General features: G+C 43.4%; 1 long non-coding RNA gene across 3 annotated transcripts in view; it reads left to right on the top strand.

Annotated features, from left to right (window-relative positions):
• The window catches only part of LOC129690876 (uncharacterized), a 196,163-nt gene that overhangs the window by 5,781 nt on the left and 176,693 nt on the right, over window positions 1-13,689 (top strand). The gene's annotated exons all lie outside the window — the stretch shown is intronic.

Raw genomic sequence — 13,689 nt, 5'->3', positions numbered from 1 at the left:
GATGCCAATGACTTCACCACAGCCATTCTTCATCACCAGAAAGTATCTCTGGCTGAAATGAGATCCGAGAAGGAAGCCAGTCAAGCGGCAGGGGCAGTCTCTAGAAGTTCAGAGAGTGGAAGGTGCACTCTCAGAGCTCAGGCTTCCTCTCGCACAGCCGAGGGGAGCTGGCTCTACTACCACATCTTCAGCCACAGTATGGGGAGAACAGTGGTTCTGCCCACTGAAGGGTGATGCCCTGCTCACAGTGCAGAAGTAAGCCCTTGAACAAAAGCCATTGCCATTGTTTATTATTCTTTAGGCCCGTTTGCCTCGTGAATCAGCCCCGCTGCGTTCCCTGCTCTGCCGAGCGTGGATGGAGTGACTCATTCGTTTACCGAGCACTTGCTGGGTGCCAGGCACTAGTCTAGCTTCTGGAGAACTAGCAAGAGCAAATATCTACTGGCTTCCATTTTTATCAAGGCCACGTGGGCCTAGTACCCTCTGCTAATAGCTGTGGGGTGTCAGGCCAGGCACACAGTGGGCACCCTGTAAGTAGTACTTGCCACATTTTTCATTATTATCATGTTTCTTTGGTGGCTGCCTTATAAAATGTCAACCTTCCTCTCTCCCAGCTCCTCTCTTGTTTTACTTTTCTTTGTAATGCTTGCCTGTTTTTCGGGTAGACTGCATATGTGTCTGTTTTTTCCCAGTAAATGGTTAAACCCTTCAAGGCTGAAGACTCACACTCATTCCTTCATTTTCATGCACTTGGGATATATTCACTGCAGGATTATTCTATTCCGACATGTGTCTTAGTGAGTAGAACTTATGTTATAGCAAGGTGAGGCAGGTGAGGAATTACGTACATTAATAGTGACATTTATGGAATCTGTGAGGGGCAAAATTTTGTGGAGTCTAGCACCGGAACAATAGCATCTGGGCGGCGGGAGTAGAGTGGGCTGCAGAGGGAGGCTGTCTGGGTAGAGCAGTTGCTCTGAGAAATCTGATGAGGAGCAGTCCTGTCATCTGAGAAGCCATTGTGCTAATGTGGAGCTGTGGGTTTAGGTCCTGGGAAGAGGTCAGACAGAGAGGTCCCAAGCTCAGAGTAGAGAATGAGACGTGGGAGCAGCAAGAAGAGCCCAAGGAGAGCCAGGTGACAGTTATGGAAACAAGAAACCAGGGCCATGTGCTATAATGCCTTTCAGAAACTCTGCAAAAGCTCTTATCATTTTTGTATGTGGGATGGCTAAATGAAAGTGTGTTTGAGCACATGCTTGTGCACAGTGCATGTGGAAGAAGCCAGGGGACAGTCCTCCGGTGCAGCACACCTGTGTTTGTTTGTTTAAGGCAGGTTCTCTCATTGGCTTGGAGTTCCCTGAGTAGGCTAGGCTGGTATCAGCACCTTTTTTATGTAGATGAGGTGCTGAGGACTGAACTCAGGCTGTGATTGCAAGGCAAGTACTGTAATTGCCTGAACCCTCTTCCTAATCATCTCATTTTCTGAGAGCAAGTCTCATTATGTTTATACTTCAGGCTGGAAAACACTGTCACCCAGGCTGGCCTGAAGCTTGTAGGAAGCCTCTTGCCTCAATTTCCCAAGTACTGGGATTACTTACACGTGCCAGCGCTGGTGGCTGAAAGCTCTTATCCTTTATCCAGGGAAATGGTGATTCCCTGAAAGGTTTTAGGCATAGGCAATAATGTCGTTCTATCCAACTTAGCTTTTGGATATGAGAAGAAAGTAAATGGGTGGAGGTGGTGGAAGTGGAGTGTGAGGAGCCAGTACCCAAACATTGTGAGCACTTCTCTAGGCTGTGAGCTGTTGATGGAGCTACAGACATGGGCTGCTAACTCTTCCCTGGAGGTCCCAGCATGTAAAACTCAACCATCCAGTACAGTAGCCTTCTGTGCCTTGAGTATTTGAAATGAACTTGGAATATGCTCTCTGTTAAATACATAGAAGATTTTTGAAAGCGCAACCAAAAGGAAGTGAAGTCTGAGCAATCCAGTTTAAAACGTTGATCGCATATTGAAAGGGTAACATTTTAGATATCTTGGGTTAGATGCAGTATGTTATTAAACTTAATTTCATCTGTTTCTTAACTTGATTTCTTGTGGCTACTGGGAAATATAAAATTATACTTGGCTTAGGTGATACTTGGCTTGAGACAGGTCTGAGGTCTGGGAGGCATGCAAAGAACCTTGTGAGTGGCAGGCATCAGATTCTTAAAAGGGAAGAGAATTTACCTTTTTCAAAGATGCTTGATGTAGCTGGGTTTTAGGTTGTTTATTGGGCATGCATGAGGCTCTAGGCTTGACTTCTAACACTGTATATATAGAGCCAAGCACACCTGTAATTACAGAACCCAGGAAGTGGAGACAGGAGAGTCAGGAGTCCAAGGTCATGCATAGCAACATGTCAAATTTGTGGCCAGTCTGGGATACAGAAGATTCTATCCTAAAATAATAATAAAAAAATAAAGACATCTTCCAGGGGAGAGCAGAAAGAGGGTGAAGATAACTGCTGATGCATTTGAGGGGAGAAGGTAAGCAGGTAAATGGGATCATAGCCATGGATCTTCTGTAGCCTGGAAGCCTGGCCCAGCATAGGAGAGATGCAGTGGGGTTGGGGTGGGTGGATGGGTGGATGGGGACTATCCTGAGTGTCAGCTGGATCCTTCCTGACTGGAAGCACTGGACTGACCACTGAGCAACCAAGTCTCTAAGTCGTGGGGTGTTGAATGGAGTAGGAAGTGAGATGTCTGTCGGGAGATAAGAGAGGTGGGGCTCTATCTAGGTCAACAGTGGTCAGACTGACTGCTGTGAGACCATCAAAATGGGACTTTTTTTCCCCCTTATTTTGGTTTTTCAAGACAGGGTTTCTCTGTATAGCTCTGATTGGGCTGCTGGGTAGGAACGCAGACAGCCACCTGCCTTTGTTGGGATTAAAGGCGTGTGTTGGTGCTGCTGCCGCCACCACCCCAACCACCTGGCTGAAATGGGGTCTGTTAAGTGTCTCAGCAAGGAACAATTTCCAAGATTCATATTTAGAAAGGTGCTTGGAAGCATATGGAAGGTAGGCTTCAGGAGAGAACACCTTGACTTGAGAATTCTGGACTCTTGGTGGACACAGCCCTGATTAGGGAAATTAAAATTCTTTTCATCAAAAAGCAAGAACTTACATGTATGAATCAGATAGAGGGCTGTGGGTAGCTCAGTGGTAGAATACTTCCCTAACATTCCCAGGACCCGGAGGTCAAGCCCCAGTAAACACCACCCATATCAGGGAAAGCAGGGAGGGAGGTAGAAAAAAAAATCATTTCTGGAGTTAGGGGATTGGCTCAGCAGTAGAACATGCATTTGTCATGGATGAAGCCCTGTGTGGACTTGATTACCAGCACCATTCTCCTCCCAAGAGAAGTAAATTTAAGAAATTTCTTCAGTTGACTTGAGTATGATAAACACTATCTTGGTTTTGTCTCTTTGTTGTTGCTTTTTTCTTAGATAGTTGTAGTTACACTGCATGCTGAGCTGCTGACTCCTGTTACTGCTCCGTCACATGCATTCCTGAATAATATATATGTACTGATGATTTGACTATTGGCTAAGTAGAATCTCTGTTCAGTGGCTGTTTCATTGGTTAATCTTTCCTTTGATTTGATTCCTTTTGCTTGGGTGCTGAGCTTTATAAACACAGTTATATAGATTGATTTTTCTGTCTTGGACAAATCACATGGTTAGGTTTTCTGTTTTATAGCATCTAAGTATTTGTAGAACTTTAGATACATTTACTATTAGAGACATTCGATGTTGCTCTTCCCATGATCCACTAGCTTGTCTTAAATGCTTAGTGAGCTACATGCTAGCAACATGTGATTCTCTAACACATGCACCCTCTGGTCTCTGTCTCTGTCTCTTTCTTTCTCAGACAAAATTTTCTTATGTATCCCAGGCTAGGGTCAAGTTCATGATGAATTCTAGGCTAGCCAAGCACTTGCAATCTTCCTGCCTCAACTACAGACATCACAGGCCTTCAGTACTCTTCACCTAGCCCACTGGGTTTTTCTTCAGCCTCATTTCATCATCAGATGTTTATAGATGCGTGTTGTGTGCAAAGTGCTAGGCCAGACCTTGGTTATCCAGGAGTGCTCAAAGGCAGTGTGGTACCGATACTTAAGGGACTTACTGCAGGTAAGAGGGGCAAGCAAGAAAGCACACAAACAGAAGTACCACTATTGTAAAGCGTGTGCAATAGAAACAGGGAGGGCTGACCAGAAGTGGAGCCATCGGTACAGAAGCACTGTTTGAATAATTCACATGGAGGTTGGACACATGTGTTAGAAGTTAACTAGAGACAGAACACAGAAGACAAGCCTGATTTTAAAAACACCTTAATATTAAAGAAAAATAAAAGCACGTCTAAGATTGCAAACCATGAGAATATCAAAAGTTAGTACAGGCTTGGAAGATGGCCTATCCTGGCCACCCGACTTTAGGCCCTGTCTCCAGTCAGGACCTTTGCAAGTGGTCCTCTGACCCTTTCATGAACGCCATGCTCCAAGTTATTACAAGTTATTACATTTAATAACTAAATGTAATGTAACAAAGACTTGGAAGAAATTTAAAGTCTCTGTAGTATATTACAAAGCATTGGTGTCTAGTATATGTATATAGCATTTCCCAAAGCCAATAACAAAAGACAAACAGCCTCCATGGCAAAGTGAGTAAAAAAAAAAAACATTAAAAAAATATTCTCAAAAGCAGGGAGCAAAAGGGAAGATTGATGTGAAGAGATTCTGAATTTCACTCGTAAAATCAGAGAGGGCTGGAGAATTCATTGTTTTTGTAACACTGTCAAGTCCTATGTCACAATCAAGTCCTAGAACGGGTCCATCATCCTCAAAACTCTCTCCCCTTTGTTGTGAATCTCTTTTGTTCCAGCTCTGACAAGTGCTTGTGACCTTTTCGTGTTGCCCTTTTCAGAATGCCATGTTAATGGAACTGCGCAGGCCGTGGTCTCCCCAGTCTGGGCTCCTTTCACCTGGCACTATTTGGGGAACCTCCATGTAGTTCCCTCCCTGAGCGGTTTGGCAGTTTGCACTGGAGGACCAGCTCTGTGCTCTGTGGATGTCCCACATTGTGAGGGGTCCTTCCTCCAGCTGGAGAGTGTTTCGGTTACTTAAAAGAACTATGTTTTTCTCATTTTAAAATGTGCCGGATATAAGAAGTCTGACTCAACTATTGGCGTGTCTGAGTAGCACAGGATCCTGCTGCCCGGCTAGTGACTGTGTGAGGTCACTTCAGAGACAAGCTTGGCTGCATGTCATGAAATTAAAAACACATGTGCAGCCCCACTCGGAGGTAAATTCGAGGGTTCCCAGTTTGGATCCCGGCACTACTTCGGAATACGTGGAGAAGGATGTGAATGTGGACTTGAGGGTCTAGTTTACTCTCATCATCTGGAGATGGGTGAGAGGGTGGGGCTGGTTTTAAGTGCCAAAGCCTCCTTCAGCTTTCTTTTAATGTGTTCTTTTCCTTCCCTTGTTTCTCCCCTCCTCTGTTGTGTTTTTTTTTTTTTTTGTTGTTTTTTTTTTTTTTTGTTTTGTTTTTTTGGTTTTCTTGCTTTCTTTTGGTCAGATTTTTTAATGTTTCTTTTAATTTTCTGAGATTATAGTATAATTACATTATTTCTCTCTTCCCTTCCCTCCCTTGAAATCCTCTTATATACCACTCCTTGCTCTCTTCCAGATTAATGGCATCTTTTTCAATAATTGTTATTACATACATATGTACATGCATACGTATATGTATGTGTATGTGCGTATGTTTGTGTATTCCTAAATTACTAAAATAAATCTACTTAGCCTGTATATATTACTTGTTTGTCTATATTTTCAGTGCTGACCATTTGGTCTGGATAACCAGTTGATGTGCTCCTCCCTAGAGAAGACTATTTCTCCTGTTTCAGCATTTCTTAGTGGCCTGTAGTCCTTCAAGTAGGGTTGGGTCTCTTGGGCTTTCTCCTAACCATGTTATTGTTGTCCTTGTTGAGCTCATATCTAGGCAGTCATGTTGATGATTAGGTATAGCTTCTGATATTTCTAGAAGACATAATCTCACAGCAAACTCCCTGTTTTTCTGGTTCTTACAATCTTACTGTCCTCTCTTCCACAGTGACCTCTGAGTCTTAGGTTAGGGAGCTATACTCATTGGGATTATGCTCTATAACTTTGTATTTTAATTGGTTGTAGTTTTCTTTAATGGTCTTTGTCTATTGCAAAAAGAGGTTTACTTAAAGGGACAGGGAGGGGTATTGTAAAGAAAGAAAATCCACAATTGTTCCATTTTACCAATAAAGACTTGGAAACCAGATGCTGGGGTGAAAACCTGCTAGCTCAGAGAGGCAGAGAAAGCACTCAGCTGACCTTCCTACTCAGCTCATGGTCCAGAAGGAAAAAGCCAAAAGACCGAAAGCCGAAAGCCCAAGGCCAAATGCTTTCTAGCTCAGGTGACAGCCAAGGAGAAAAAGGCCCTAGCTTACCTAACAGCCAGGGAGGGAAAAGCTAAAAGCTAAAGAACCCTTCTTTCTTCTCCACACCATCTTAAAAATTCTTCTCTCAGTCCCTCTTTTCTACTTAATCCCTGTCAGCTGGTTACTTGCTCTGCCTCTTGACCTAGGGTTAACTTAAATCCTGTGTACAGAAAGCTCTTGAATTAGAAGTGTTTGCTAGGGCCTCACCATAAGCACCTGCTTACAATAAACAGGATTTTTGGATTAAAGCTGTATGTTACCGCTGAACCACACCAAATAAGAAACAGGTTTTTATAGTTCACAATGTTGGGGTTCACAATGGGATCAAATATCTTGCAATTGGGCTCAGGACTACATTTATTCGTGGGTGTAAGGACAATAGAATTTAGTTAGGGATTACACTAGTTTAGTAAAATGGCAGTTGTAGGTCCTCTTACAAGATCGATGACTTTACTAATCTTTAGTTGTTGGCTAGGTTTCCAGTATAAGCCGTGAGTTTCCTCTTGTCGAGCAGGTTTTAAGTCTAATTAAAATGTTGTGGTTACAATTACGGTGTGCATGCCACCATTGCGCCTTTAGGGTTATTGGGCCACGCTGGTTGCCGTTGTGATGCTGAGGTATCATGACTAGATAGGGCTGTTGGTTCTTCTCTCCTTTGGAAGCTTGCACAATGTCTTTTGGTATCATGAAAGCTTGTATTCAGGGAGGATGAACTCAGGTCAATTTCAGCTTGGGACATCTAGGCCCTGAGTCTGAAGTATATGTTATCTTTACTTGAAACATAATCTTGCTCTATGGCAGCTGTCCCCAAATTTACTCTGTAGGCCTTAAACTGGCAGCAATTTCCCAGCATCAGCCCTACAAGTGTATTATCACACCCAGTTTGGCAATTTGATATAAACTAGAGTCATCTGGGGAGAGAGAACCTTAATGGTACAATTACCTACATCATATTGACTTATAAAGGTATCTCTGGGGTATTTTCCTAATTGCTAATTGATATAGGAGAGCCCCGCCCACTGTTGGCAGTACCATCTTTAGGTCCAGGTCTGTATAAGAAAGATAGCTGAGCAAGACATGGGTAATAAGCCATTAAGCAGTGGTCCTCTATGGTCTCTGCTTCAGTTTCTGCTTCCAGGTAACTGTCTTGATGGGCTTCTAGTTTCCTACTTCATGGACCCCAGCTTCTTCCAAGGTACCTGGCTTCCCTTGAAGATAGATTAAAACCTGTAAGCCAAATAAACCCTCCTCTAAGTAGGTTAACATCAGTGCTTTATTACAGTAACAGAAAATAGACTAGCAAAAATGCATGTTTTAAAAAAAATTACATTTTTAGTTGACATAAAAATTGTGTTTATAGAGTGCCATGTGGTGTTTCAACATGCATAGACATCTTTGAATTTAAGGGGTTGTGTTTCCTGTAGATACTGATCGTTTCTCTGTGGGAAAACATTGAATTTTTTTCTTCTAGCTTTTCTGAAATATATCTTATGTTGTTATTATCTATAGTTCCCCACTGTGTAATGGCACATGGAACTATATAGTTCCCCACATTGCTTCCATCTAATTGTGGATCTGTGCCCAGAGGCTTGGCCACACTCATCTATGCTCCCCAGCCTCTGGTGACCACCATTCCACTCTCAAAATCATGGACATCGACATAGGTGTGAGGTCATTCGGTATCTGCCTGGGCCTGCCTTATTTTACTTAACACCGTGTTTCCTTTAATGCTGTGTAATGGAAGAATATAAACTGGATGTTTGGGTGTACACTTAGAATCTCAGCACTTGGGAGACAGAGAGAGGAACACCAGGAGTTCAAGCTTAACTTCAACTACATAGAGAGTTCAAGGCCAGCCTGAGTGAGATGAAACTTATATCTCAATCTAAAAATAAGAGTATAGACACCTACACATACCATTTTGAAAATATGTAGAAAAGGGAAACACACACACAAACCAAAAACCAAACCAAAACAGCAACAACAGCAACAAAAAACCCTATGGGCAGGTATGACAACCTGACATGGCTATTAATTCTAACTTTTGCAAATTGTTTATACTTCTAAGCAAAGAGCACAGCACATTAGAAGGTCCAGCAGCAGGAGAAACCTGAGGTTTATTCAGAGTGCCAAGAAAATTCTGTTGGCATTCTGTGGCTAGGTCTTTGGGGACAGGGCCAACTCTAGGTGGTACAGTTCCATGTATGGGGATCCTCCAGTGCTCCTCTATGTCCTTTTCCTAGGAGGGCCCCTTTCTCATTGTTAGGTTGAGAATAGATTGGCCAGTCAACAATAGAAGCCAGGAAATTTGAAGGCTTCATGAAAATACCTTGGTTGGGTGTATGGGGAGAACAGTTCTCTGTTGTAAAAAAATGGAAGAGGACGAATTTTGCATTCATTTTGGAGCTGTAAGAATTTTTACTTGGATGGTAATGTTTGAGAGAGTCTAGATGGGCCTGGGCAGTAGCCTGTGGCCTTCTGAAAACCACCTCAGATGCTCCAATCTTGCTGTGGGGGCTGTGGCTGATTTTGAAGTAGGGCGGGTGTGAGATTAGAATGAAAAGTCCAGTCTATCTGCATGTATTGCCGCCTCAGAACATCTAAAGTATATTCTAGTTTATGTGACTGAGAGAGTATTGGTCACTCTCTGGTTAAATATTCGACTTTTCCTAGTTTTAAAAGGAAATAGGAAAAGGAAAAGGGCAGTTCGTGGAAAGTCCCCTGGAGTGTATGGGAGAGCACAGGTGGAAAGCACAGCATTGTTGGGATCAAATTTGTTCCGCAGCTGGGTCCCACTTACGTCCTGACCCGGGAATTGGGCAGTACCGTTGAGATCCTACAGCCAATCTGGAGATTTAAAAAAGAGCCCACTCTATACACAACTCTGCTTGCCTTGATTTCAGAGAAGCCCCTGAGGCTGAGGCCAGACTACCCTAGCTGGCCAGACTGGTTTATAGCTGGAGGACACAGCCCAAGGGGACTCCAGTTTACTCCACCAGCTGTCTTCCTCCTCCTCACACCCACACCTCAGGCCCTATGGCCTTATCCTTCTAGGGGGTGACTGCTTTCCAGAAGTGTGCAGAGTTGGAGGTGGGAAGAGGTCAGGCTACAGGCCTTGGATGCTGTTGCCTGGTCTGAGTTCTGTACATGCTTAGTTGGCCTGGGCCTCTGTCCTTCCGGTAGGGGCCAAAGGCTGTATTTCTTCCCTATCTTGAATCTGAACATTCCTTTCATGCTTTCTCTGTTAGAAAGACATTCCCTGCATGCTTATTCCTTTTAAAAGGAAGAACAAGATTTTTTTAAAAATTAAAATCTTTGCGTGCAAAAGAGAGATGTATTTTAGTAACCGTGCCGTATGAATGTATGCCACCATGAAGAGTTTGGTTTTTTTTTTTTTGTTTGCTTTTTGAGACAGAGCTTTTCTGTAGTCCTGGATGTCCCAGAATTTACAGGATAGATCAGGCTGGCCTGGAACTCAGATATCCACACGCCTTTGCCTACTGAGTGCTGAGATTATAGGCATGGGGTACTATGCCCAGCTAACAAAAGGAGCTTAAGAATGTATCACGCTTTGTGACACCTGTGACTTGAGAGTGCAGCTAGAGTCCAGGGATGCTCTGGGCAGCAGGCTCCAAAGCCCCTGCTCTGCTTATCAGATGCCTAGTTTCCTTTAGTTCAGGAAGGAGCATCTTCTTATATCCTTATCTGCCATCCCCTTCTTCTAGCTAAAGCATGTTTCTTCTAGCAGCAAACCCAATCCAAAAATCATGCATTTAAAAAGCTCCTAATGGTTCTACATTGTTAGCGGACACTTGCTGTATGTAGTCTCACCATGAGTGTTTACTGAATTACTGAATGAATGAATGGTTTATATCATAGCCCTTCCCAACTGAACTTTAGAGCCTGAGTGCTTTTGCCTTGAGGATTCCCCTGGCTTGGGTAACAGCAGAAGCAGCCAGCCAGTGTAGGTTTGAATCATTAGGAAGTTTTGGAATGATCGGCTTCTTCCAGAAGCTTTATCTCTGCAGATGATTCTGAGTTTCACATCTCACAACTGCGCAGCAAGTAGCCGATCTGGGACTGGGGTAAGAATTAATCCTTTTTCTACTTCTTCACCCAGGGGACTCCTGTTTTTGCTTTATGACTCTGTTTAAGGGTCACCTCCTCCAGGAAGCATGCAGTCTCTCCTTAACCCTAGCAGCTTCTAAGTCCTCACCTTCCTAACACCTTAGTATGAACCGAAAAGCATCATGTCCCTGCAGGGCTGCATGCCACTCAGGAAGGTGAGCAGAGTAGATACTAATGTCCCAGCTGAGCCCATAGCAAAAAGTACAATAGGAAACCACTGACAGCCCAGTCTTCTCTAGACAGAACAGCTGCCTATGAACTAGATAGAAGTCTGACATGTCCTTGCCAACAGATGTGCCAAAGCAGAGCTTCTGCTTCTCAAAGAGAAGCCTGGGCTGGGAGATAGCACCAGGGTGGGGCACTTGCTGGGGTCTGTGAAGACCTAAGTTTACTCTTCAACATCTCCACCTCACCAAGAGAAAGAATGAGATGGGGGAAGAGGGTTCTTTAAAATGTAAATGTGTGTGGTAGCACTGGGGAGGCAAAGGAAGGCACTGCTGTTCAGTGGGTCAGTCAAAAACCTGCCAAGAGCGCCTTAAGGGAGGAAGGGCTGCTTTGGGGTTAAGTTTGAGAGGATACAGCCCATCACTGTGGGAACATCATTGCAGCCAGAGCATGAGGCAGTGGGTCCCATTGCCTCTGCCTCCAGGAAGCAGAGAGAGACAGCTCCTGGTGCCCAGCTCACCTACTCTTTTTTGCTCAGTCCAAGATGTCAGCCCATTCATTGGGTAGATGGTGCTGTCCACCGTCAGGGTTGATCTTCCCACCTCAGTTAACTCAGTCTAGAAACTACTTCATAGATTTTGCCAGAGGCCTGTCATCTAGATGTTTCTAGATCCTGTAGAGTTGACGCTGGATATTAACCATCACTCCTGACATGAAATGAGATATAACAATTCCCATCCTGATTTCAACTATGTTTAACTCAGGTTTTAAGGGAAGTCTTAGGCCAAGCAAGCAATTGTGGTTGGCCAGTAGATTGCAACCCTCGGGTTATAGTGGTCCCCTTAGGTTGACATAGCTTCTTCTAATGGGCCATGAATCTGTATCTCCAGATCCCTTCAGCCAGCAGCCCTCATTGTGGGCTGTTTCTACTTTCGTGGAAGTGGATTTGAATGCTACTTTGGCCCAGTGCCTCCTGACACTTTGTTTAGAGTTATTTGCCTGGAATGGAGCCACTCCTTCAGTTTCCTCCATGCTTCCAGGCCACACAGTGCCGGGGAAGCCACCATTTCCTACATTCTAGACAGCTTTGTTAATTTCTCTTTCCTCTCTGCCTCCTCAGTGCATGCTGATTCTGTTTCTGTTTTGTGAAGTATGGATCTCATGAGTTTCCCAATAGCTCCGTGACCTTTCCCTTGCTGGCTGGTTAGCCACTGAGGATTTCACCTGGGGACCAAAATGATTGTCACATTTCTCTTCACGGACGGGAAGAGATTACAGCAGGATTGCTTGCAGAAGCAAACCAACCTGATGTCCTGAGGAAAATAGCCATACGTCATTTTATGTGGGGTTTTATCATCTACCATTTTATGGAGCTTTTTATCATCTTCCTGTGAGTTGTGAGAGGAAATTCCATAGGGACACAGAGGGAGCTTGACATGGGCCTGGAGATATTCAAGATTGTCAGGGGGATAGTGAAGAGGAATCTGGACTGTTCCCGGAAGGATCCAGCCTTTGTCTTTGAGAAAAGTGGAGGGAGAGAAAGGGCAAAGAGGAGGATACTGTGTCATTAAGATAGTCACAAGCTGGGGGCTGCCGAGGTGGCTCAGCAGTTAAGAATGTTTGATGTTCTTACAGAATATCAAAGTTCGTCAGAAACACCCACATCTGGTAGCTTAAAAACTGCCAGGAACTCCAGCGTTAGGGGCATCCAACACCTTCTTCTGAGCTCTGTGGACATGGTATACATTCACACAGACACAGGTACACACAAATAAAAGTAAAATAAATCTTAATAAACATAATCACAATCTGCTGTTACTTAGTATTGCTAACAACTCTAATAAAATGGCATGCAGATGTTAACCTTGTTTGCTAATATTACTCTGTTCTCAAAAATGGTTGAGACCAGAGTCCTGGTGGTATGAGACTCAAATCCAAGCTATTTGGGAAGTGATGCAGGAAGAGTGTAAGATCAGCCTCAGCTACAGAGTAATCGCAAGGCCCTTTTAAGAATCATAGCAAAAGTCTATTTCCTGTTGCCCTACCATCTCCATTCACTTGCCCTCTCTTTTGTTCATTCTTTCTGTATAGTACAATTTAATGACACTGAGTATATTCCTTGCACAACCATCCCTACCAAATATTACTAGAGCCTTCTTCATTACCTCAAACTGAAAGTCTTTATCTATTAAGCACTTTTGCTTCCCCACCAGCCCTGGAAACTGCTATTCAACTTTGAGTCAATGACTCTGTCTACCCTCTTACATCATCTCTGTTCAATCAGTCAGCATTTGTCTCTGGCTGGCTTTGTTCATTTAGCACAGTATGCTCAGTGGTCTTACCTACTCGGTAGCATGTACCTCACATTGATTCTTTGTGGAGACTGCCCAAGTATTTTGTTGTGTGTATGTAGTATTAGTATGTGTGTATGAATAAACACTGGTTTATTCATCTACTGGCGTGTATTTGAGTTGCTGCCACCTTTCAAGTGTTGTGAATGATACTTCTTTGAACCTGAATGTGCACGCATTGCTATAATAGATATAATAGAATTTTATGCTCTAATATAGAATTTTAACTCTAGTATCATTTATTCATTTGTGGTTTTGAGGGAGGGTCTCACTATGTAACCCAGGGTAGTCTTTGATCTCCCTGGTCTTACTCTGGTTTTGATTTGTATGTCTCTAATGACTAGTGATGAATGTCTTTTTATATATCCGTTAGATACCTGAATATCTTCTGAGAAACTTTTGTTGCTTTTGTGGTTGTTGTGTTATAAAAGCTTTTTAGTGTCAATTCCTTTCCCAGATACATGATTCTTTTATCTATCTATCTATCTATCTATCTATCTATCTATCTATCTATCTATCTATCTATCTATC

The sequence above is a fragment of the Psammomys obesus genome, unplaced genomic scaffold (assembly GCF_907164565.1).
Source record: "Psammomys obesus unplaced genomic scaffold, mPsaObe1.curated_primary_1811, whole genome shotgun sequence".
Lineage (NCBI taxonomy): Eukaryota > Metazoa > Chordata > Mammalia > Rodentia > Muridae > Psammomys > Psammomys obesus.
This window is presented reverse-complemented; position numbering and strand designations above follow the sequence as displayed.